Below are 26,577 nucleotides of genomic sequence, written 5' to 3'. Positions count from 1 at the left end.
CGTAATGAAATAAGTTTAAATAAAAATCATAATTTTAAAGGTTTTGAACAATTTAGACTTTTCAACAAGCATCTAACTTAATGACAACTGAGACCACATCAATTTCAATCTAGAAGATACACATTAATAATAACCATCCCTTTCTAAATCTACTTTTGTGCAATGCACAGTTCTAAACACTATAGATTAATTCATTTAATCTTCACAATTCTATAAGGTATGCACTACTATTATTAAACCATCTTACAGTTAAGAACACTGAAGCAAAGAGAGGTTAAGTGGTTTTTCCTGGATCACAGAATGAATAGTGGCTCCAGGTTACGAACCAAGCACTGATTGTAGAGTCCATGGCATAAATCTCATTTCTACACTGTCTCCTTCCATAGATGGATAGTTTAGTCTTCTTTCTCTTGACATATAGATATGGAACTTAGATTATGATGGTGAAGTTGAGTAGCTAATTCATTTATGTTTTTATTTACACTCACAAATTTATTTTTAGGAACAGAGAAGTTCTCTGTGAAGAAAAAGGGCAGAGACTTTGTAAGAGACTCTTTTGAAAGGTGTATAGCACAGTATAGTGGATTGAGCACATGTGTTTCCACTTCTGTTTCTTCTACTAACCCACTGCAACAGAAATATGAAAACATAAAACAGAATAAACCCATAGTGAATCCACATAATAAACAAGAGAATGACAGGCATATAAACCAAGTGTACAAGATGGTCAGTGTATGGAAACAGGAAAATGGGGAAACAGGCAGATAAAGTTTCAACCTAGAATGTGACTTTAAAAAGGCTATGGAGGAATGGAAGACATCCCCTTCCACAGAACTCTAGATGACCTTGCTTTTAGCTTGGAAATAACAGAGTGAAGTGCAAACAAAGGTTAAAAATAGGGTGATTAAGTCAAGATATTTTTATATGTTATACTACCTACCATCACAATGTCCCCCACCCTTTGCCCTAAGTTTACAGATGGCTAATGGCTGATAGAAAGTCTCAAATAAATACATAAGCAAAGCTCTTTTTTAAGATAGTGAAAAATCGGGGATATTAAGGCTGGTGCCCTGCAAAAAGGTTCTTTTCATTCTGACCTTTGGGGAACCCAAATCCTGACCTTCTAAAGCAAAACCTGCAAACTCCCTCCTACAAGACATCTTCATGCCATGCACCTATCTGTGCCTTCAGCAGAAAGCTTCATGTGTTAAATCTCTAAATGTAATGCAGTATGTGTTCAAAGCTATGCAGAGCTCCCAGGAAGAGATCCCCCTGCAAGGAAGATACCAAGTGAAAAGAGTTTTATTTTCATAAAGATAGAGGAAACCAGGATAGATCACCTAGTCCTTTCTTAAATGTCATGGGAAACCAGGATATTAAGTTCAATGAGGAAAATTAGCAGAGTGGAAAGTAAACACTAAGATAAAACATAGAGATGCAAAATGAATAATTCAGAAAATATCTTTTAAATCATCATATATTCAAGTACATATCTCATTCTAGAAAAGTTAAAGATCATTTTAAAAAGTAATATTTAGAGAATAAAACAGGACTCAGAGATTAAAAAGTATTTCTATTTTTTTTTTTTTTTTTTTTTTTGCAGTACGCGGGCCTCTCTCACTGTTGTGGCCTCTCCCATTGTGGAGCACAGGCTCCGGACACACAGGCTCAGCGGCCATGGCTCACAGGCCCAGCCGCTCCGCGGCACGTGGGATCCTCCCAGACCGGGGCACAAACCCATGTCCCCTGCATCGGCAGGCGGACTCTCAACCACTGCGGAAAAAATATTTCTAAATAAAATTATTTTTAATAGAATGGCTAGAAAATGTGGTTGAGGATATCTTCCATAATAAAGAAGAAAAAGACAAACAGAAAATACGATAGAAAAGGAAAGAAATAAAATGTCAGTCTAAAAAGTCCAAAAGCTGTACTTGGAATCATTGGATTCTTCACTTCCATGCAGTCACAGAAAAAAAAAAAAAAAGAAGAAAAATTCCAGTTTTACTTAAAAATGTCCTTAATTGACCAGTAAAAAGTATCAATTTTGTTAAATCTTAACTCTTCAGTCCAGGCCTTTTTAATATTCTGAGTGACAAAATCAAGAGTGTTCAGAAAGCACTTCTGGTGCATAGTGAAGTATGACTGTGTGGAATAAATGTACTTATGAGATGGCTTGAACTGCAGGAAGAATGTGCTACTTTTTTCACAGAATATCATTTTGTCCTTGAAAGAATGTCTTACAATCTATGGCTATTCAGACTTAGGTATTTGGCAGATATTTTCTCAAAAAAAAAAAAAATGATGGAGAACAAAGTTAGAAGACTGACAATACCAAACTTTGAGACTTATTATAAAGCTACAGTAATTGAGACAGTGTGGTATTATTGAAAGAATAAGTTTTCTTTACAGAGCCTATGCTCTAGTGAGGGAGACAGACAAGAAATAAACAAATAGAAAAGACATCATTAAAATTCCTATAAATCAACAGCAAATAAATAAATAACTTGATTGAAAATTGGCAAAGGACTTAAATAATCATTTCTCCAAAGAAGACATGCAAACAGCCAACAGGTATATGAAATAGGTATATAAAAAGAAGCTCAACATCATTAATCATCAGAGAAATGCAAATCAAAACCACAATGAGATATCACTTCACACCTGGCTATCATAAAAAAAAAAAAGAAAAACATAACAATGCTGGCAAGGATGCAAGGATATGGAGAAATTGAAACTCTTGTACACTGTTGCTAGGAATGTAAAATGGCACAGCCATTTTTGAAAAAGGTATGGAGATTACTCAAAAAATTAAAAATAGACTACAGTATGACCTAGCAATTCCAGTTCTGGGTATATATACAAAATAATTGAATTCAAAATCTTGAAGAGATATTAACACTCCAATGTTCACTGCAGCATTATTCATAATAGCAAAGGTATGGAAACAACCTAAATGTCCATCAAAAGATGAATGGATCAATAAAATGTGGTATGTATATACAATGGAATATCATTCAGCCTTAAAAAAGAGGAAAATATTCTGGTGGGGGATTGGGGGATGCTGATAACAGGCAGGCTACACATGTGTAGGGATAGGGGAATGTAGGAAATCTCTGTATTTTTGTGTCAATTTTGCTGTGAACCTAAAACTGCTCGAACAAAATAAAGTCTTCTACAAAAAGGGAATTTTGCCATATGCAACAACATGGATGAACCTTGAGGAAATGATGTAAGATTAGCCAGTCGCAGAAGGATAACTATTGTATGATTCCACTCACATGAGGTATCTAAAATAGTCAAACTCATAGTAACAGAGAGTAGAATAGTGGTTGCCAGGGCCTGAGGGAGGGGGGAAAATGGGGGAGTTGCTGTCCAGCAGGTATAAAGTTTCAGTTATAGAAAATGAATAAGTTCTAGAGATCTGCTCTACAACATTGTGCCTACCACTAATGACACTGTATAGTGCACTTAAAAATCTGTTAAGAGGATAGATCTCTTGGCAAGTGTTCTTACCACAATTAAAAAAAAGTAAGATAAGAAATAACCGAAGAGTGCCATTAGTCCTATAAAGAAAACAGGCGCAGTTTCATTTTTTAGTTCGTTTCCCTACCTTTGTCTGCATATAACCCCATTCTACTCACCCTTCATTGCACAAGTCTAACCCCACCCTCAGTGAAATACTTCAAACTAGCACATCCCACGTTGACTCTTCCTTCTCATTGATTCTAAAGCCTCTACAGACAGAATCATATGGCTTCATATTAAATTGTTGCTTTTTCTTTTCTTTTCACTTGTACTAATTTTGACTCCTTATCCAGAGATGAAAACTCCTGAAAACAAGGATGCTGTCTTGTACTTCTTCGTATGCTTCACAGTGCTTTGCATTCTTTTGAACTGAGCATGATGTAGAAATTACCTAAATACTGTGAAATGACTGGGGAAATAATATCCCTAAAAATATCTCCCATAATAATTCAACACTTAGAAAACATTTAAATAAAGGCATCTCTCCAATTTCCTCTTGATATTCTTTTAAAAATTTCTCTTTTTAAATATCCTTTTTGAAGGTCACTCTAACATAAAGAACTTCAGTTTTGACTGTGTAATTATTATTTAGAATCACATTTGTTTCTCTCACTTTTTTCTCACATTGTTATTCATACAAATATACTAGAATCTTCAGAAATTACCAGGTTTCAAAAATTGCTTGTTTAAGTTTTATGTAAGTAATTATGAATTTCTCTATTTTACTATTACAGGCTGAACAGTGCACTCCAAAATTCATGTGTTAAAGTTCTGTCAGTATCTCAGACTGGGGCTGTATTTGAACATAAGGTCTTCAAAGAGGTAATTAAGTTAAAATTAGGTTATTAGCGTGGGTCCTAATCCAATATGACTGATGTCCTTATAGAAAGAAAATTAGGACACAGACACACACAGATGGACAACCCAGGAAGGAGAAGATAGCCATCTACAGGCCACGGAGAGAGGCCTCAGAAGAAATCAACCATGTCCACACCTTGATTTCAGACTTCAAGACTCCAGAACAGTGAGAAAAATTTCTGTTAAGGCACCCAGTCTGTGGGACTTTGTTATGGCAGCCCTAGCAAACAAATACACTTACTAATAGGGATATAGAAGAAATTTATGAGCTATAAAAAAGAATTTATATAAATATAATAAATATAAATAGATTCTACCATACAGTCTCCAAACTCTTTACTCAAAAGAGAAAGAGACAGACAGACAGAGAGAGAAATAAAGAAAGGAAATAAACTTACTGTGACCTACTAAGTTCCAAGGCCTTTGCTAGGCTTTGAACATAAGCACATATGATTGCCTCATCATAAATGAGATGTGATGTGTTAAAACACCTGTCAATAAACAAAATCTATAACTTTTTAAAAAAACTCATAAATACAGCAACAAACATCAAAAGAAATAGCCCAAAGAGTTGAGATTATATCTACTGTCTAGGAATTTGGGTAGGGGAGAATTCTCACTTGTGACTTCAATAACTAAGTTTCACCCTAATAGCTCCAAAATCTCTCTCATATGCCTAACTATCCTCTTAATCTTCAGTCCATGTATCCTACTACATCATAGGAATTTCTCCCTGACTATAATGAAGTCACTACAAACTTTACATGACCAAAATAAAATCCATTTTATTTTTCCCATGTATGCTTCTTTCCCAATAGACTTCTGTTATGAATTTTTGTGTCCCCTGCTAAATTCATATGTTGAAATCTTACTCCCAAGGTGTGGTGCCTATGGGGGGTGATTAGGTTGTAAGGGTGGAGCCCTCATGAATGGAATTAGTGCCCTTACAGAAGGCACACCCCTGAGAGCTCTTTATCCCTTCTGCTGTGAGACAGTAAGACCATCTGGCTGTCTGTCAACCAGGAAGCATATTCTCATCAGACACTGAATCTGCTGCCTCCTTGATCTTGGACTTCCCAGCCTCCAGAACAGTGAGAAATAAATGTTTGCTATTTAAGCCACCCAACCTATGGTATTTTTGTTATATCAGCCTGAACTAAGACAGCTTCTGACAGTAAATGGTCCCCAACGCAGTCATCAGATGTTAATAACCAGATAGTCATCTTTTATTCCCCCTATCATCACCATGGCATTTCCCAGGTGCCTTTCTGATCTGAGCAAGCCCACTTAATTCTTCACTTTATATTCTCCGGAATGTTTTATTTTCTCTCCATTCCCACTAAAACTGCTTAGCTCAGGACCCCATTATTTCTCACTCCCCTGACTATCATTGCTGAGGAAACAATAGAGTGATCTTTCCAAAATGCAAATCTAAGCATGTCACTATGCCACTTAAAATTCTCCAAAGGCTTGCTTTCCCCTGGCAAAACACTTAGCATGGCACAAAGGCCATCCATGATTTGATGCCTACTTAACTTTCCATCACCAGATCTATGACTGCCCACTATGCACCATGTTCCAGGAATACTGAACTGCAGTCAACTTTCAATTTCCCAAGGATAGATTAACCACATTACAGGAAAAAAAAAAAAAAGATGAAAATAAGCCAAAGACAGCTTATTTGTAAAGAAAAAGAATTAAAACTGTTGTGAATAAGAGAAAAATCTACATATCAGAATGAGTCTATTACTTATAATTATATAGGAACCATTCCATTTTTACATTGTACCTACTGCAAATCAGGAAAGCCCCTCCACCTGGACAGTTAGAGGTGAATATGCTTGCTTACAGCAGTCTGTTAGCCTGTTGACTGCTCTTTGGTGCAGGAGCAGCGTTTTGCAGTTTGTCTGAAGCTCTGGGCAAAAATCTATTTCTTAGGGCAGTGACAGTACTAGAAGTCTCTTTGCTCTGCCTTCTCCCAAGACTTGTTTTTATTTATTTTTCTTAAACAGAGAATCTGGAGAATGACAATGAAGGTGGGATGGAGAGCACTGAAGAACAAAGCCCAGAATTTAGCTTTGAAGCTTTTGTGACCTTGAACTGACAAATGTGGTCCAAAATTCTCTCAGTTCATTGTTACACTGAGGTTTGCCTTACTGAAGACTGAGGGGGCAGTCTGGGGTTGTAGCGAAAAAGACTTGAGAATGGCAGGTAATTTAATTTCCAAGTTGATGGCCTGAATGTGCTGCCAGTGAAGTATTTGTGCAATGACGAAGGAGAGAATGACAGTGAGAGGGAAGAATTTGCTGACAAAAACAAGGCAGCTCCGAACAACTACTTGCTGGGATATTTAGAAAACAAAAAGTAGAGTTTATTCAATGAAAAAGATTGTTTTCATCGGAAAAAGGGAAGAGGAGAAAGAGGAGGGGGAGGAGGAGAAGACCTACTCAGCTCAGAGCAGACTACTTCAATATTTTAATGAAATACATTTGAATTAAATATCTACCTTGTATCACAGTTGTGTTGAATTGTGTCTGAACAATGTTTTTGCTGTATTCACCCAATTTCCATTACCCTAGTTAATAGGATAATATAGAGTGGATATAATTTTCCAAAACAACGATTCATTAATATCCTATGCCCTTTTATATCTGTCCTCAATTTACTTCCTCCATATGGAATCCTTGCCTCCACTGCTACACCTAGCTGTACTCCCATTATCCGAATAATGAACACATAACCAGATTTCTAGACTCAGCTCAAATGGTACTGCTGTTTAGGAACTTTGATTGTCCCCAAGACGTAAAGTGGTTCACCTGACCCTTTGTGTTGTTCTGTGTACAATTCTAACATTCCTAATCCTATGGCATTCCTAATCCTACATTTATTTACATGTCTGCCTCCGTGTTTAAAATGTAAGACTCTTTGGGGGAGGAATTAGTCTTATTAACTCTTATGCTCCATACATATGCCAATGCCAGTTACAGGGATGGTTTTTAAGGCTGGCTGAGAGTCACTACAGTAGGTGAGAGAGTGTGGCTTGGAGTCACAAATGTGCTTTGATATCTGGCTATGACACTTCCTCTCTGGGTGATTTTGAACAACTTACTTGGACTCTTATTATTAGTCTCCTCATCTGTAAAACAAGTAAAATTCTACTACACTCATATAATATATGAAATAGTTAGCCAAGTGACTTGAACAGTAAGGACACTAGTCGGTACCTATATACAATAAAAGAAAGAATGAGTCAAAAAAATAAAATCTAAAACATACAGGTGACTGTACTGATTCTAACACATAAACAATTCAGAAAAACATTTCTACCCACTGTCAATTGGAATGTGTGTGGAATTATTTTTCTGGAATTAATGGTGAATTACTGTATTTCTATGATTTTACACTACTTCTCTTGTGGCTAGCAGAATGTGTCACTCCAAAATATGGCTCTTTGGCTTGGATTATTTGGAACTGATAATTTTAAGGAAAACCAGACACATGAGAAGCTCTGAAAACAGAGTAGGAATTCCCTTTTGGTATGAAAAATTTACATTAGAAAGTGGGCCTGTACCAGGAAGAGAGCTATTACCTGAGAACTTTTTCATCTCAGAGAGTTATCTGCAAGGAAGAGCAAGCCTTGTTTACTAAACATCTCCTATTCTCACTTTTCCATGAATTGCCTTCTCTTCTTTGAAGCCATAGACCCCTTTCCTTAACTCAGGAAATAAATGGTATATAAAATAATAAATGGTACATAAACCTCCACAGTATAGCCATCTTTTGAATTTTATATCTTTGTGAGGCTCCTGTACATAGATAATTACTTTTTTTTCTCTTGTTAATCTGTCCTTTATTTCAAGGGATATCAGCCAAGAGTCTAGGAGGGTAGAGAGAAAATTCTTTCCTCCCTCCCCCTTACCACTAGTTAGATTCATTCACCTGGAGGCTGGTTGAGATTAGTAGTGTAATTCCTGACAATGGAAAAGAATAATACTAATTGCCTGTGGTGGTCACTCCAAAGTGATCAAGTTCAAGTCACATATAAAATGGTCTATTAAGATAGAAAAAATAGAATATTAGAACCTCAATTTATATTTGTAACTGTTGTAAACAAGGGTGATTAACAGCATTCAAAGACAACTTAATTCTTTGTTTGACTTTTACGTATGCATTGTTTAGGAGAAAGGTTTAAAAGAATCATTTCCCTGCTGTTAAGGGGCTCAGCTTAAGCAAGGTCTAAAGAGGGTTAAGTTAAATAATGACCTTCTCTGTTTTGGACTGAGTTGTGTTCCACCATCCTCCCCCTCCCCAAATCCATACACTGAAGTACTAACCTCCAGTGTAGACTACATTTGGAATAGGGTCTTAGAGAGGTAACTAAGGTTACAGTAGGTCATAAGGGTGGGACCCTAATCCAATAGAACTGGTGTCATTATAAGAAGACACTTTACCAGGGATGTGAGCACAGAGGAAAGACCACATGAGGACACAGTGAGAAAGAGGTCATCTGCAAGCCAAGGAGGCCTGGGGAGAAACCAAACCTGCTGACACTTTGATCTCGGACTTCCAGGCTCCACAAGTGTGAGAAAATAAATTTCTATTGTTTAAGCCACCGGTCTATAGTATTTTGTTATGGCAGCCCTCGCTGACTAATACACTGACATATATCTGCTGACTTATTAGGAGCAGAACAGAGCACTGGGAAAGTTATTTAAGAGTCTTGAGACATTTTGAAGGTCCAAGCTGACCTTAGGAGCACAATAGGAGAAGTACAATAGGAGCAACTCACCCTAAATTAAAGCAGATCTGAACCTTACCTCTAAAATATATTCCAATTACCTACTTCCAAATTATTTCTAAGACCTCCACTGCTTCCACTTCCACTGCTACCACACTAGTCCAAGTTGTCACAAACTCTCACCTGAATTCCTATACCAGCCTCCTAAAGTTCACCAGCATCCATCCTTTTCCTCTCCCATAGTACAGTCTTCACACAGCATTGAGTAATCATTTTAAAACACCAACCACGATTTAAAAACTCCTGTTTAACCCTTAAACTGGCTACTAAAGTTCTCAGTCTTTACGGTAGCAGGCAAGTCCCTCAGAATCTCATCACCCTTGGCCCTCCTCTCCTGTGGCATGAAGCTCCTGCTACTCCAGCCACATTAGCTAGAAACTGCCAAGCATTTTCTGGCCTTAAGGGGGTTTTACTTGCTATTTTCTCTGCCCAGAAAGCTCTTCCTAAGACATCTTCACAAGGCTAGATCTTGCATGCCATTCAAGTGTAAGCTCAAATAGCACCTCCTTGGCAAGGACTTTATGGAAACCCTTCTCTCTCTTATTTCACACTGCTTTTCCCCATCTGACATTTTCATAAATTTTTATGCATTTACTATCTACTCCAGCTAAATGCAAGTTCATGAAGATAGGGATTTGAGCTGCTTTTCTCATCCCTGTGTCTCTAGCTCCTTGAAAAGGCATAATCTATATATTGATTAATAAATGCTCCCTATTCTAATAGAAATTCTAGTTCTAGAAATAATTGGGGCTGATACTAGAAATACCCCCAATTCAATCACTCTGCTGCTTAGGATATGCTTTGGGCAAAAGGGCTGTGTATGAATGAGAGAGAGAGAAAGAGATAAACTGAAAAAATGACCACCTAGAATTATTATCACCTGGAACCTGAGCAGTTTCATGGATTTTTCTTTTTCTTTTGTTTTGAAATCCCTGAATACGTGGGACACTGGAAAACCGATCTTTTTCTTTAAGTAGCAACGGCGTCTCAAATTTCTGATGCTGAGTTTCATCAGTGAACCTGGTTAAGGCAGCAAGTAGCGACCTGGTACTGCTCCTTCCATGGCAGTCGTGGTAAATGGGGACATTTCTAAGGTTGGGTGCCAGCTCTCTACTAAGTAGTGAGGCATGGCTAGAAGAGGGAGTATCTAAAGGTTGGCAGTTAAGATCTTCCTCAGGAAGTAGCCCTGAGTTCCTTTTAGAGATTGCAAACAGTAGGAAGATCCATTTAAAATCAAAGTAAGCAGAGAGCTGCAGCTGCTTGTGTTTTCTGCACTCTCTGGGGATGGCTGAGGGAGACGGGAAGCAGGTGATATCTGAGAACTGGAATTTGAGGATCAGTGCTGGAGCTGAGTAGAGTTCCCTTTCCTCCAGGTAAACCAATATTTCATTTTTAAGATGGGAAGTCTAGGAAACACAGGCATGATTTTACCTAGCACTCCACAGGCCTGTGTCAATCCACTATCACCCCACATAACCAATAGAAGAAAACAACCTATCAGTGTAACACGTAGAGAAAATGATTAAGCAAAACAAGATCTTCATTTAATTTCTTGTACAGTGTGGTAAAAGATCTTAAAGTAGAGAATGAAGAGAACTGTTAGAACTTTTCAGAGAATCCAGCACCTTCAACACAAGGAAACAGCTTGGAATTTCAAAAAAAAGTTTAAACACATAGACAGTGAATGTGAAGTATGTGTTTGAAAAATACCATCAAGAACATCAATGCATGTGGATCTGAAACACTTGATACTGGGTAATGCAGTGATCTTCAGACTGATTTTCTGAATGAGAATCTTCCAAAAAAAGATTGAATGAAGAAAAAACAAAATTGGTGGAGCAGGTTCAAGAGAAAGGAAACTTTCTTCAGAGGCTAAAACTAGTTAAAATGTATAGATCAAAGAAAGGTCTGTCTCAGACACAGTTGTTAACAAAGAGGTGGAGAAGCTGCAGCCAGCTGTTGCTCTCAGTTGCAGTCAGGTGTGTCTAAGAAATCAAGGTTTACTCAGTTGATAGACCACTATGGGTTAGATGAGAAATTGCTACACTATAACAGAAATGATGAAGAACTTATATGTGTTTAATTAATAATTCTTTTTCAGAATATCTTTGTAAATGTCAACTTAATTAAAACATACTTATACATTTTAAAGGGAAGATATGAACCATTAAGGGCTTAGAGAAAGATATTATGGTGAACCTGGATCAATTGAGGGCATTCTGTTATATAAACATAAACTAAGATCTAAAATGAAAATTTAATACTTTGAATATATTTTTCAAAACACTTAACAGTTAAAAAAATTTTTAATCATGTTTAAAAAAATTTGTACAATATTGGATGTAACTTTTAGGCATTTTTTGATTTCCTGATTTCTTCAGTGATCTCTTGGTTATTTAGTAACATATTGTTTAGCCTCCATGTGTTTGTGTTTTTAACGTTTTATTCCCTGTAATTCATTTCTAATCTCATAGCATTGTGGTCAGAAAAGATGCTTAATATGATTTCAGTTTTCTTAAATTTACTGAGGCTTGATTTGTGACCCAAGATGTGATCTATCCTGGGGAATGTTCCATGCACACTTGAGAAGAAAGTGTAATCTGCTGTTTTTGGATGGAATGTCCTATAAATATCAATTAAATCTATCGGGTCTATTGTGTCATTTAAAGTTTCTGTTTCCTTATTTATTTTCATTTTGGATATTCTGTCCATTGGTGTAAGTGAGGTGTTAAAGTCCCCCAGTATTACTGTGTTACTGTCGATTTCCTCTTTTAGAGCTGTTAGCAGTTGCCTTATGTATTGAGGTGCTCCTATGTTGGGTGCATATATATTTATCATTGTTATATCTTCTTCTTGGATTGGTCCCTTGATGATTATGTAGTGTCCTTCCTTGTCTCTTATAGCATTCTTTATTTTAAAGTCTATTTTATCTGATATGAGTAGTGCTACTCTGGCTTCCTTTTGATTTCCATTTGCATGGACTATCTTTTTCCATCCCCTCACTTTCAGTCTGTATGTGTCCCTAGGCCTGAAGTGGGTCTCTCGTAGACAGCATATAGATGGGTCTTGTTTTTGTATCCATTCAGAAAGCCTGTGTCTTTTGGTTGGAGCATTTAATCCATTCACGTTTAAGGTAATTATTGATGTGTATGTTCCTATGACCATTTTCTTAATTGTTTTGGGTTTGCTTTTTTAGGTCCTTTTCTTCTTTTGTGTTTCCCACTTAGAGAAGTTCCTTTAGCATTTGTTGTAGAGCTGGTTTGGTGGTGCTGAATTCTCTTAGCTTTTGCTTGTCTGTAAAGCTTTTGATTTCTCCACCGAATCTGAATGAGATCCTTGCTGGGTAGAGTAATAATGGTAGTAGGATTTTTCCTTTCATCACTCTAAGTATATCATGCCACTCCCTTCTGGCTTGTAGAGATTCTGCTGAGAAATCAGCTGTTAACCTTATGGGAGTTCCCTTGTATGTTATTTGTCATTTTTCCCTTGCTGCTTTCAATAATTTTTCTTTGTCTTTAATTTTTGCCAATTTGATTACTATATGTCTCGGCGTGTTTCTCCTTGGGTTTATCCTGTATGGGACTCACTGTGCTTCCTGGACTTGGGTGGCTATTTCCTTTGCCATGTTAGGGAAGTTTGCAACTATAATCTCTTCAAATATTTTCTCTGGTCCTTTCTCTCTCTCTTCTCCTTCTGGGACCCCTATAATGCGAATGTTGTTGCGTTTAATATTGTCCCAGAGGTCTCTTAGGCTGTCTTCATTTCTTTTCATTCATTTTTCTTCTGCTCTGCAGCAGTGAACTCCACCATTCTGTCTCCCAGGTCACTTATCCGTTTTCTGCCTCAATTATTCTGCTATTGATTCCTTCTAGTGTAGTTTTCATTTCAGTTATTGTATTGTTCATCTGTTTTTTGTTCTTTAATTCTTCCAGTTCTTTGTTAAACAGTTTTTGCATCTTCTCGATCTTTGCCTCCATTCTTCTTCCAAGGTCCTGGATCATCTTCACTATCATTATTCTGAATTCTTTTTCTGGAAGGTTGCCTATCTCCACTTCATTTAGTTGTTTCTCTGGGGTCTTATCTTGTTCCTTCAACTGGTACATAGCCCTCTGCCTTTTCATCTTGTCCATCTTTCTGTGAATGTGGTTTTTGTTCCACAGGCTGCAGGACTGTAGTTCTTCTTGCTTCTGCTGTCTGCCCTCTGGTGGATGAGGCTATCTAAGAGGCTTGTGCAAGTTTCCTGATGGGAGGGACTCTGGATGTAACTTTTAATACACTACTATTTTATTTTGGTAAAAAAAGTTCTATTATAAATGTTAAAAATAATCCAGTCAGTGAATGTCTAATCCTAAACTGGTCTAAAAATACCTGCATCTCTTCTAAGTTTATGACCCTAGCTTCCATCCTTTTATCACATATTTCCATCTGGATGGTCTAGCAGGTAATTAAACTCATATGTTCAAAATTTTTAAATAAATAAAATCAAAATAAGCAAGTCTAATCATGTTGGGCAAATTTTAAGGTAGGTAATCTTACTAAAAGATTGAACCTCCTGATATTCTGAGCAGGTTGGGACTTGGAATCACATTAATGGGAAATTTTTAAAAATACGGTGCTATTTTGTTCTGACAGAATAGCAATCTCTGGGATCTCTCATGCACTTACTTTATTTATCCAAGCTCTATGTCTACATCTCTCTCTCTCTTCATATATATATATATATATATATATATATACACACACACACACACACACACACACACACATACACATAGATACATACACACACATATATATACTTTTTTTCCCCCCTTATAACTTCTACTCATTTTGAGATGGGGTTGAAGGGGCCATAGTTGACCATGAGTCAGTTAGAAGCAACTATCCATTAACTTCTGTGCTGAAGTCCCTAGAATTGCCTTCTATCAGATTGACCTTCCCGGTCTGTCTGTATGACAGGCATTCTATGGCTTCTAATATAGGATTTTGTTAAAATTTCTGTTTCATTTTGGAGTCACATGTATTTTTATAATAGACATTTTCTCCCTACTTGAGACAGCCAGAATGAAAGTCTCTGTTCCTGGTAACCAAATTCTGTAAACAGTGCCCAGGAAGTATTAATCTCAGTAGACCTTGTCCTAAATATATCCTTATTATTATGTTCAGGTCTCGGTTTTCAGTTTTGTGAAGACTTTGAAAAATAGGAAATGGGCTTAGAAGATGAAAATCATGATGTAGAAGGGTTTGAGAACCATGAGCTCTGAATGAAATAAAGAAAACTAGGTGTCTAACCAGATATTGCAAATGTGGGAGCAGGGGCTGGGAAAAATAGTACTGCTTTCATCAACTGACAGAATGCCTATGAGTGCAAGTGATGATTAATGATAGAGCCTTAAAAACGTGTAAACCATTTGACTCAGAAATGTGACATCTAACACTGTACCCTAAATTCTGCAAATAATTAGTTATATGGATAGTCATCACAATATTTATAATTTCCAAGAAAAACCTAAAAATTAAATATTTATATATAGGTAATTATTTAAATATATAACTATATAGTATATAAACATTGTATAAAGTGTATAAACATTAAAATGATATTGTAGAAATGTTTATGGACCTATAAATCAATGTTTATGACAAATTAAAATTGAAAGGAAGTTTATATATAATTTTTTTAAATGTCATAAATTTAAAATTTTCTAGATAAAGTTTTAAACCAGAGTTCGACAACAAAAATTACTGATATCTTTAAATAATTCTATTCCGTCCATTTCTAAAATCACTTATTGATTAGCATTAATATTAAATTTTGATTTCAATTCATTAAAATCGTTTTTACAGTGTGCTTCTTGAACAATGTTTTCTTTTAATACCATATAAGAATCAATGAATTAGTATTTTATTCTGGTTTGAGCACACTGTATATTAGAAGGTTCCAATATTTTAAAAATTGCTTCAAATGGCTATTCTATCCTAGATAGTTTATTACTCTGTTCTTATTATTAAAATATGAATGTCATTGTAGTTACTACCCAACTCTTGACACTGCCAAATAATTAATACTGTAAAATTTACAGACTAGAAATATATATGTGAGTGTAAATATAAACATATTACTGGGAAAAGGTTAAGAAATAAATACTGTCACAAATAAATGATCTTTGGTGCTCCCATTTGCCATGTTCCTGTCTTCAATGGTTATAGTTTAAATATGGAACCTTATTAATTAGAATTAAATTGATGCAGGCATTTATTTCAACTTTGTGCTGATACTGATTATGAAAAGAGAAAAAACAGAAATTTGATGTTGATGCTCAAGTACAAATTATTATTATTATTATTTAAAATTTACCTAAATCTAGGTATATATGACCCCCCCCCCCAAATCCTCTGTGATCAGATGCCATCTATCCAAGTCTAATTTGGGTTAAACAAAACTGCCAAATCCAGTAATTCCCTCTCATCTGAGGTTTCAATTTCCACGGTTTCAGTTATCCAAGGTCAACCAAGATCTGAAAATATTAAATGGAAAATTCAAGAAATAAACAATTCAGAAGTTTTAAATTGCACACTGGTCTGAGCAGCATGTCAAAATCTTGTGCAGTCCTGCTCTGTCCAGGCTGGGGTCCCCAACCATCAACATAGTGTGTTCCTGACATCCAACCATCTATGTAGTCATCGCTCAGTGATCCAGGATCACCCAAAGCTAATGAATGATTCTCCTTGTGCTGGATAGTCAGAAGGAGTAGTAGCCTAATGCTATCTCACACTACCTGTGCCATTCACCCCACCTCACCTCATCACATAGTCATTTTATCATCTTACATCATCACCAGAAGAAAGGTGATTACAGAACAATATTTTGAGAGAAGAGACAGAGACCACATTCACATAACTTTACAGCATATTTTTATAATTGTTCTATTTTATGATAAGTTATTATTGTTAATCTCCTTCTATGCCTAATTTATAAATTAAACTTTATCATAGGTATGTATGTATAGGAAAAAAACCAGTCTATAGAATTTGGTATCATCCTCAGTTGCAGACAGCTACTGGGGGTCTTGGAATGTATCCCCCAAGAATAAGCAGGACTACTGAAGTAAAAGGACTCAGGTCTGATTGTTTAACTCAGTTGAAATGAATAATGCTCACCAGATCATCATATGATTCCAAGCTACTTGTTATGTTCCAACATGAGATAATGCCTACAGTATATGGGCAGACTTCTGGAATGACCTTTTTGACTCTCTTGATTAATTTTCTAGCTCTAATTAAAATGTTGTTGAATTACATTAACTCAAAATTCTATCATAAATCTAAAGCATACTACATCTTTTCCCAATGTGAACATTTACTATTTCTCCTTTTTAAATGAAAGGGGAGACATGGGGCAATATAAAATAATTATATCTCTACTCAAAAAATTATACATTTTCAAGTTTATTCTTGTTTTAATGCCATAAACATGAATAATGTAATTTTTTTCCTGAAAGTGACTCCAGGAAAGTTAACCTTTAGTAGTTTACAAAAGGGAAACGATCACTATTTAATGCTTTTGAGTATGGTAAAGCTGAGATGATTTAATTATTCCATTTATGTTAATAAGACCATTCTCTGATCACTAATTATAATCTGGTTAAAAAAATAGTACTTGATGTACTTTGCAATTGTAATATTTATCCATTCTGTAAGGTAATTAGCATTAAGAAGTGTAACATATTGGGACACAGCAATTTAAGGTGACAAAAATTGCTGGAGTAGAATCATATATAGTCCTTTGGAGATTTCTCACTTTAATGTAAAGTTTGATGGGCTATTAGTTTTCATTAATGGTGGCTTGAGTACTTAGAGAAGACAACTATGTCCTATACTTAGTACTGGGAAAATTGCCTGGATATATTTCATATATTACTGTTACTTTAATGAATAGTATTATAGCAGTTAGAAGACTGACGGCTTAGAAAATTTAGGTGGTTGTATTTGAAGTCCTTTGAACTAAGTGACATTGTGCAGTGTAAACTAAAAAGTAAATTACCCCTCTTTAAAAAGTATGATTTGAAAGCAGAATCACTTAAGATATACAGCATAATTATAGTGCATTTAAAATAAACTGGTTTATATATATCAAATTACAGAGGGAAATGCAATATATGTATAACAATTAAATCACTGAATCTTTTGCTGAAAAGCGGTTGTAAACACGATTTTTAAGTAAATAAGGTATCGTTTGAATCTTTTTAAATGATATGTTATTTGTCCAGCTTTTCATCACTTGTATTTTCTTAAGTAGAACTTGCTTACGTAATTCAGGTATAAACATGACAATAATAATTATATAAATACCTAATATAATTGCACTGGTGATCATATATCTAAGAGAATTCACATTTTTTTCAATCCTCGTGATAGAAACTGGCCTTATTTTTTCTGATATGTTTTAAAGACTCCATTAAAAGAACCATTCTCAAGCATTACAGACCATGTTTCATGAATGCTTTCTACTAATATTTTACAAATGTATACTCTGGTGTCTAGAGATCATTCTCTCAAAAAATGTCAATCTTTTTTTAAAGAATATGTTAATAATTTTCCTAAATCTAGATAATTTTAACTGGCATAATACAATTTCATAAACATATAAATCACTCAAGCTTTTAATTTTAGAACATTTGAAATTAAAGCAACAAACTAGAAGTTCTACCAAGTTAAGTTTGTTCTAAAAAACTATAATTAATTTCTTCATATGACTGATTTATGGTTTATTATTTCTATAAACATATACCGTAACAGCTTGAATAATCACATTTACTAGAAATTTCTTTCTTATTAAAATGCATAATTAATAGCAACTTTGTAGAAAATAAAGAAAAACACATGGGGCAGAACTAATTTCAACATCATTAAGAATTTCATACACACAAAAACTAAAAGCTTTCCTTTAGAGAAGTAAAGTTATTGTAGATGACTACTTTTAGCTCATATTATATGCGTAAATTAACTGTATATACTATTTTAGTAGATTAGTTCAATGACAGCAGTAAAATTACATGTACATATCAGGTATTTTTTAAACATAGCAAAAGCTCCATGGAGGAGGAAAGTAAGTTGGATGCTTAGAGCATTAAAAAACCAAAAAGCAAACAAAACAAAAACAAAAAAACTCTTCTAAAAGCAAAAAGTATTTGAAAATATGGTCCATTAGTAAATGTGCATATCCTGTTTTCTTTCTCTTCCTTAAATGCTCTTCCCCCCAGATACCTGAATAACTCACTCCTTCACTTCCTGCAGATTCTTGCTCACTTACCATTTCCCAGTGAAAACTGCCATGACCTCACTACTTAAAATTATAATTTTTCTGGTTCCTCTCTCCCAACCCAAGTCAGCACTCCCTATTCTTATGCCCTGGTTGAATTTTTTCCATTAGTGTCTTTCACCACCTGACAAATTTTATTTCACTCGTTTATTTGCTTTTACAGCTGACCCTTGGAAAACTTGGGGGTTAGGGGCACAGGCCCTCATGGAAGTTGAAAATCTGGGTATAACTTATAGCCAGCCCTCTGACTATGTGGTTCCTCCTTACCTGCAATTCTGCAACCAAGGGTTCAACCAACTGCAGATTGTGTAGTACCGGAGTATTTATTATTGAAAAAAATCCCCATATAAGTGGATCCACGTAGTTCAAATCCGTGTTGTTCAAGGGTCAACTGTACACTCTTTTCCTACACTGGGAATACCGGCCCCTTATAGTAATGGAATTGTTACCTGCTTTATGCCCTGCTGTTTACCTAGCACCTAAATAGTGCCTGGCTCAAAATAGTCACTTGATAAATTGTTGAATGGGTGAATGAATCAAAACTGTGATAGATGAGTATGCTCTCTCTATTATGATACAATATATAAGTATAAATAGAAACATAAGAGAAGCAAATCCTGACTCTTTTTCACTAAGTTACATTTAAAAGAAAGAAAACAAACATAAAAGGAGTGTATCGCCACTCTCTTCTCTGCCACCCTATCTTTCCAAGACAATTTGATACCAGCAGCTTTTATAAACACCAGGTATTTGTTTTTATTTATATATTTTTAAGGCTTTCTATTTTAACCAAAATTTGTGATGATAGGCCAACAGTCACAAAATATCAGGCTTCATACAGGTGATTGGTCTCTGAGGATAAGAAGGAATCTTTTCGGGGCTTCCCTGATGGCACAGTGGTTGACAGTCTGCCTGCCGATGCAGGGGACGCGGGTTCGTGCCCCGGTCTGGGAAGATCCCACATGCCGCGGAGCGGCTGGGCCCATGAGCCATGGCTGTTGAGCCTGCGCGTCCGGAGCCTGTGCTCCACAACGGGAGAGGCCACAACAGTGAGAGGCCCGCGTACCGCAAAAAAAAAAAAAAAAAAAAAAAGAAGGAATCTTTTTGGTATGAGTGGGTTTCTCAAGCTTGGCACTACTGACATTTTGGACCAAACAGTTCTTTGTTATGGGAGACCCTACTGTGCCTTGTAGGATGTTTACCAGTATTCCTGTTTTTTACCCACTAGAATGCTAGTAGCAACCCTTTCTTCCCAGCAGCTGTGATGTTTTCAGACATTGACAAATATTCCCTGGTAGACAAAATCACCCTGGGTTTGAGAAGCACTGGCATAGTGAGAAGAAATCTAACTCTGGAGGTAGACAGAATTATGTTAGAGACCCAGCTTAGACCTTGAACCACCCACAATGTTTTCAGAGGCAACACTGCAGTTTCAATATCTCCTTTGCATGGTAACTGTGTCTATTAGTACTAAAGTGTAAATTTGGAGAGTAGACACTCTCTAAACAATAGTTATTGAGATAAACAGTGCAGCATAATGGATAAAAGAACATTATGAAAAAATATATATATTTTTATAGAAATGCATACATATGATAAAAATTGGAACATTCTGTATAGGCTTTTTGAACCTATTTTCAATTAAAAATATATTCTAGAGAATGGTTCAAGTCAATATATAGATTTACCTAATTTTTAATAGCTGCATAATATTTCACTCTACATGAACATTTCATGATTCATTTGGCTAGTCCTTTATAATACACATGTAGGTTTTCTCCCCAGCCTTTTCTAATTACAAGTAACACATATATTCTTGTATACATCTCAGTGCACATATATCTCAGTGTTAACTATAGCTACAAGACACATTCCTGGAAGAAACTCAAGCTTTAAAGACTAAGAATAATGGACTTGAAAGCTTGCTACACTATTTATTAACCAGGTAACTCTGAGCTATTAATTTAGGCTGGCTGAACCTTGGCTGGGAGCTCTGGAGTAAGCAGTGTTAATAGTACCTCTCTCAGGGGACTGTGAGAATTACATGAGTTAAGATTTGTAAATTAAATACTAGAATGCTTTATTTATTTACACTATCAATTATTATCATTAAAGAGAGTAATGCTGTTAGGCCCAACTGTGATAGACTACCTTTAAGAGACTAAAACATTCCAAACATCAAAGTTTTTGTTTTGTTTTGGAACTCTTTCACTTGTGTGTGTTTTAGGGTATTCTTTTTTTTTTTCCTTCTTCTTCTTAATCTTCTTATATGAAGCTGTTTAGTTCCTTTGAGAACAAACATTATTCAATACGGCTCTTCTTTTCTTGCATTTCTATATACACATGTATGTAGAATATATGTTGGAAATGATTGTTGTATACACTTAATCATGTTATTCATTTTCTTCCCTATACAATTCAAATCCTTATATTTCAAAGTATTTTCCTTTAATATTTATTTCTATATATATTTAAATTGTACAGTATATTTATGGTTGTGATCATTCTACATAAGCATTTGCCTGCTTTGATTGAAAATATATTTTGATTGCTGTGGTAGGGGTTTGGTGTGTAGATGGTCATTGTTTTATTTATTCATACATTCTACTGTTACATAATAAAATGTACTCAGTGCAAAGCATCTTGCTGTGTATCATGAATGATGCATATATGAATAAAATGCAGTCCCAAGTTACGGAAAAGTGAGACATTTTCACTCATTAGAAAAGACAAAGAATATCCCACTACATTAGAAAAATACAAAGGGGTTCAGAGAAGGGAAACGTTTCAAATCACTGAGGTATAGTTGAAGTAGGCCTTGAAAGGTGATACTTCACCCATTAGGGTGGCTGATAAATATGGAAGGCAGTCAAAGAACAAGGAATAGCAAGACAAATGGAAATAAGTAGGACATGATCAGATACAGGGGAACAGTTTGCCTGGATGTATTGCAGCTCAGGGGTAGAGGAGGATCAAATGAAAAGTATAGTTATGATAGGGAAGGCTCTTGCTGGTAATGGAAACCACACGTAACTTGAATCAGGATCTCTGAGCTTGAGCCTCAGAGGACAGGGTTTTCACAAATCTTACTGACCCTATTTCTTTATCTATAAGGTGGGACAAATAATGCTTTGGGTTTTAACAAAACTTATTGACCTTAAGTTTCATTTATCTATAAGGTAAAACTGATAATATTGTGACAAACAACTTCTGGTGAATGAAAAGGAGAGAAAAAAATGAGCATTTCAGAGTAAGTTGTGAGTGCTTATTCCAGCCTCTGAAATATTATGGCTAAGGAGGGGGTAGGCGGGTGCCACAGGAGTTCTGAACCTTGCAGGTCTTAATAGTTTGGGGATCGGAGATACGAAAAGTGGGAAGTTGTTTTAGTAGCCCAAATAAAATGTTAGTATCTAACTAGACTGTGAAAGGAAAACAAATAAACAACAAAACAAATAAAGGGGCAAAGCTTTCAGATATAAAAAGAAAACCGGCAATCCAAGGAACAGCCAAAGGGAGGGAAGATTAAAAGAAAGAAAAGGAAGGAAGGGAGGGTAGAGTCTCATAAGAAGTAAGAACTCCTTTGAAACTAAGTTTCAGCTTCTTTGCACATTCAGAGGGAGAAAGATATTCATTAAGCTATGATTAAGAACAAAACAAAACAAAAAACCTGCACGTGACAACATGTAAAGTGGACTTGCCTTGTACAAAACAGAGGAAATAACTTCTTAAGGTGGGCTATTGAAGTCAAGAACTTTCAAGTTATCAGACTCATCACCTTTTAATAAGAATATGACATATAGAATCCTTTCAGGCTAGATTTCAGTGTGAATCCGCAAGTGCTCAGTCTAAGGATCTTAGCAAGACTAAATGCACCAGACTTACAGCCTGTCACTTGCTATCATTTATAATGTTTCATAGATGTCATGACAACTTGCCATAGTAATTTATCTTAGGAAGTAAAGTAGAAAAAAAAAGGTTTTTGATGATTTCTGCATGCCAGTTTTACTGGGTTGTTTATTGTATATACACTTTTCATATTTCTATTATTATTTGTAAAGTATATTATTTGAGGAAATATACAAGTATGTAAATTGAGTGCTAGATACGTTTTAATAAATTCTAATGTCATTACACCAAATCATTTGCTGAAAGAATACAGATACAAATGATAAAAGCATATCATTCAGAAATTAGTGGAGCGAGCTTAAGAGTTAGTGTAGGTAAAGACTAATTTTTTTGCCATCAAGCTTAGAGTTTTTTTTCGGTCAGCAAAGAGATTAGATGATTGTGCTTTGCTGTAGAAACTCCAGTGGGAACACTCAAAACATTTAATCCCCAACAATATTAACACTGTATTCATTCCCAAGCAAATAAAAATGACCTTCTCTGATATTCAGACAGTTCTGGAAGCATTTTAATCTGACAGCCTTGGTTTCCCATGGCAAACTATCCATGTGCTCAGAGTGTTCACAGCACCTATTATGATGGCTTCAATTTTGTGAAGTGAACCTATGAAAAGTATGAACAAATGTCCTTAAGGGGTACATTTGGTAAAGCCTTTCAAGGGCTCCCTAAAGGGAAATGATTATTTTGTTAACACTGACTTAAAATAAAAGTGTTCATAACCAAATCAAGAGAAGACAACTTTTTACTCATTACAGGGCTGAGTTTGTTTCTGATAAGAGACTGAAAATGCACATAGAATATGCCTTTTTCTCCTCCTTGATCGATCCTAACTGTAGCCAAAGTTCAATATCCTTCTAATATTTACATTTTAAGCCTATTCTGGCAAATGGCTACTCGAAACAGATCAATAGTATAATATATTTAAACTGTGATTGATAACACAGAAAAAGTCAACTGAGAGGGCTTAGGTATTCATAGAAAATGTGTCGGGTTTTTTTGGTTTGTTTTTGCCTTTACCTGTGATTCAAAGCTCCTTTTATTTTAAAGAGAAGTTTGCCAATTTTTGCAAGTGATTCTAAGATCAGATGAGTGTTGTCGTTACTTAGATATTTATAAAAAGTACAAACCCATTCTAAAACAATTAATTTAAGCAATCCTATGTTGTAAACATCCGCCAAATTCTCAACTAAAAGTCAAAACAATTACTTTGCCCAACTTCTGATCAGATTAGTATGAACTCTGATTAACATAACTTCACACATAAATTTTATTTTTAGCCAGTCTTTATTGCTTCTCCTGTATTACTTCAACTTAGATAATAGTTTATTTTAAACAATTTCCTGCACTCTGGTTCAACCCATTGGTGACAAAATCATACAAGTTTTTAAAACTTTGTAGCTCATATGGTCAAAGCTCATGTTTTTGCAGAGTAGAAAACTAAGGCATAGAGTTCAGTAGTTGTCCCATAGCCACAGCTGGTTAGTGAATAGTAGGAACAGGAATCTGAAGTACACTTCCTCAACTGACAAAATAACTTTAAAGATCTCTAAGGTTACATTTAATTATAAAAGTCTATGATTTAATCACATAAAGAAGGCTACCAATATATATACCCCTTGACATTCAAGAAGAACCTGCCATGTTAACTTCAGAATTCCCATTTACAAGTACTATGGTAAGAACAATTTCCAAAGATCATATTTACCACAAAATGAAACAAAAAGAGTAGATGTATACTTGAATCTCAATGGGAATACTGTATATACAATGGAGTAATATATGAGCTAATGAAAAAAAAGCTCATGAGGTGTGAGCGTGGGGTGGAGGTTTAAATTCAAACCCATACCCCTTGTAGTGCCCAGGACTCAAACCCTTGCCCTAGTAAAACTTGACAAATTACTACATGACACATTTTAATGGACTGTATGAAGGTCACCTATGACTGAATAAGATGCTGACCACTAAATCCACAATTGCCATACAGATATGCATATTTCTTCAAGTTTGCTTGAATAATTTACATTCTATAATTGAATAATCTATATCCTCATTTTTATTTTAAATCTGTGGTCCGTTTGCCCCAGGTCTTCCCTTCCTCACCCTAAAAGTACAAAATACAGCTAAGTTACCATCCTGCTATTTCCCAAATTCCATCTTAATTTTCTCTAAAAATTACTCAGCCTATTTCTGCCAGTACATTTGCTTTATTTGTGTATTTTCTTTCATTTTTCTAACTTTCTCTTCAATGTGGATACAATATACGCAGTCTGCTCTCAAACTGCATATGCTGACAGTGAAAAGGAACAGTATGTTAAATATAATCCATAAATAACCCACAAACACTAATTTTAGTCAATAGTTTTAAACTCCTTCTCTTAAAGGCAGTGAAGAGCAACTTTATTAATTTGCGATTACTTCACTGTCTCCTGCAGACATTAATGACGAGGAAAATGCCAAATGTTATGAGGAAAAGGTGAATAGAAACAAACAAAAAAGTTCTGTATCTGAAAACTAGGTAATCAATAGTTAAATATAACATAGTTGACTATACACTATTTTATAACACAAACCTCTTGGACATCATGTAAGAAAATGTTTTAGAGTAACCTTATTATATCATGAAACTGAAATATATTTATAAAAGAAAATTATTTAAAAAGAACTGCTAAATACTGAGAAAAATTATCTAAGAAAAATAAGTAGTAGATATAATTTTAGAGCTACCAGCTATTGTGTTTGAAAGCAGCAACTATTTTATTTGTTAGCTCTGACATTTGGGAAAAGAAAATTGACAAGGTCATTCTTTAAAACGGGGAAGAATTTGATGTTCAAAGTTTATAGGCTAGTCAGCTTATATCAGCTAACTGGAATGGTATTTTAGTTAGCTTGGGTTGCTCTAACAGAAATACCATAGACTAAGTGACTTAAACAACAGGAATTTATTTCTCACAGTTCTGGAGACTAGAGTCCAAGATCAGGATGTCAGCACTTACTTGCTGTAATCTCACACCCCAGAGAGGCAAGCTCTCTGGTCTCTTCTTAGAAGGACACTAATCCCATTATGGAAGCTTGAATGTCATGACCTAATTACCTCCCAAAGGCCCCGCCTCCTAATACCATCACATTAGGGCTCCAACATATGAATCTGGGGAAACGCAAACATTCAGTCCAGAGTAAACGGTGTTAAGAGTCCTCATCAAACAGCCATTGTACACGATGTGTAAATCACTTCTGACCAAGTGACTCACTGGAGAAAAGGTGAATCACAGACAATACTGTATTTGAACCATGGTCAACTTAAAAGATGTCTAACCTGGTAAATTATCAGAATCACCTGTGAAGGTTTATTTTGATATAATTAAATTACTTTAAAAATATTTTTTAAAACAAAGCATTTAATAACACAACTGAAAACCAAATGAACAACTGAAACAGTTTTTGTTCGTTCACATTCTTTCACTCTTCTGGGCCATTCAACCTAAAACCTAAAATTTTATATACTTTTTTACCTTTTTATATCTTTTTATATACTTTTTTATCTCTTTTCCCTGCTTTGTCCTTTTTTTCTCTTTTTTTGTTCCTTAACAGTTACCTATAATTCTATGCATTTTCCATCCTCCTTAGTGTCTGTCTTCCTTGCTTTTCTGCAAATTTGACGAAGCTAGGATTTTCACCACCATATATAGCAGTGCCTGGCATATGGTAGGCACTAGTGAATATACGTTGAAAGAATGAATGGAATTGAGTATCCACTGCTGTTAGGGTGCAAGCTCTACATTTAGAAGCTACACTTCCTTGTCAACAGTTGAACTCAAATAAGAAGTTGACCTCACATTCGTATGCTCTTCATTTGTATATACCTCAGGCAGAATACAAGGTCTGGTCAAACAAGACCACAAAAGCTTGGTGAGAAATCATATGTCCTGCTCACCTCTGTAGGTTATGCCAGCTCTCCCAGATTATTATTATTTTTTTCTACCAAGTCCCCTCCAGTGGTGCAACTGGGCATTAGCTGCCTTAGCTCCATCATTTTCACTCTACAATTCAACATCACCAGCATAAAAGATGACTGAACCAGAGGTGGTAGCTAGGTGGTGCCACTGGGATGAATCAAGCACACAGATGATTGTTGTGGTGGTGTTTTTGTTATTCGTTAGTTTTCTTGGTT

At 35.4% G+C, this 26,577-nt stretch overlaps 1 pseudogene; it reads left to right on the top strand.

Annotated features, from left to right (window-relative positions):
• Positions 1-9,962: 9,962 nt before the first annotated feature.
• LOC111172730 (swi5-dependent recombination DNA repair protein 1 homolog pseudogene) lies at positions 9,963-11,627 on the top strand (annotated as a pseudogene).
• The last annotated feature ends 14,950 nt before the right edge of the window (positions 11,628-26,577 follow it).

Source organism: Delphinapterus leucas, chromosome 8 (genome assembly GCF_059928025.1).
Source record: "Delphinapterus leucas isolate spDelLeu-1000000601 "Yukka" chromosome 8, BTC_Dleu_Yukka2, whole genome shotgun sequence".
Lineage (NCBI taxonomy): Eukaryota > Metazoa > Chordata > Mammalia > Artiodactyla > Monodontidae > Delphinapterus > Delphinapterus leucas.
The sequence above is the reverse complement of the archived record's forward strand: the minus strand, read 5'-3'. Positions and strand labels throughout refer to the sequence as shown.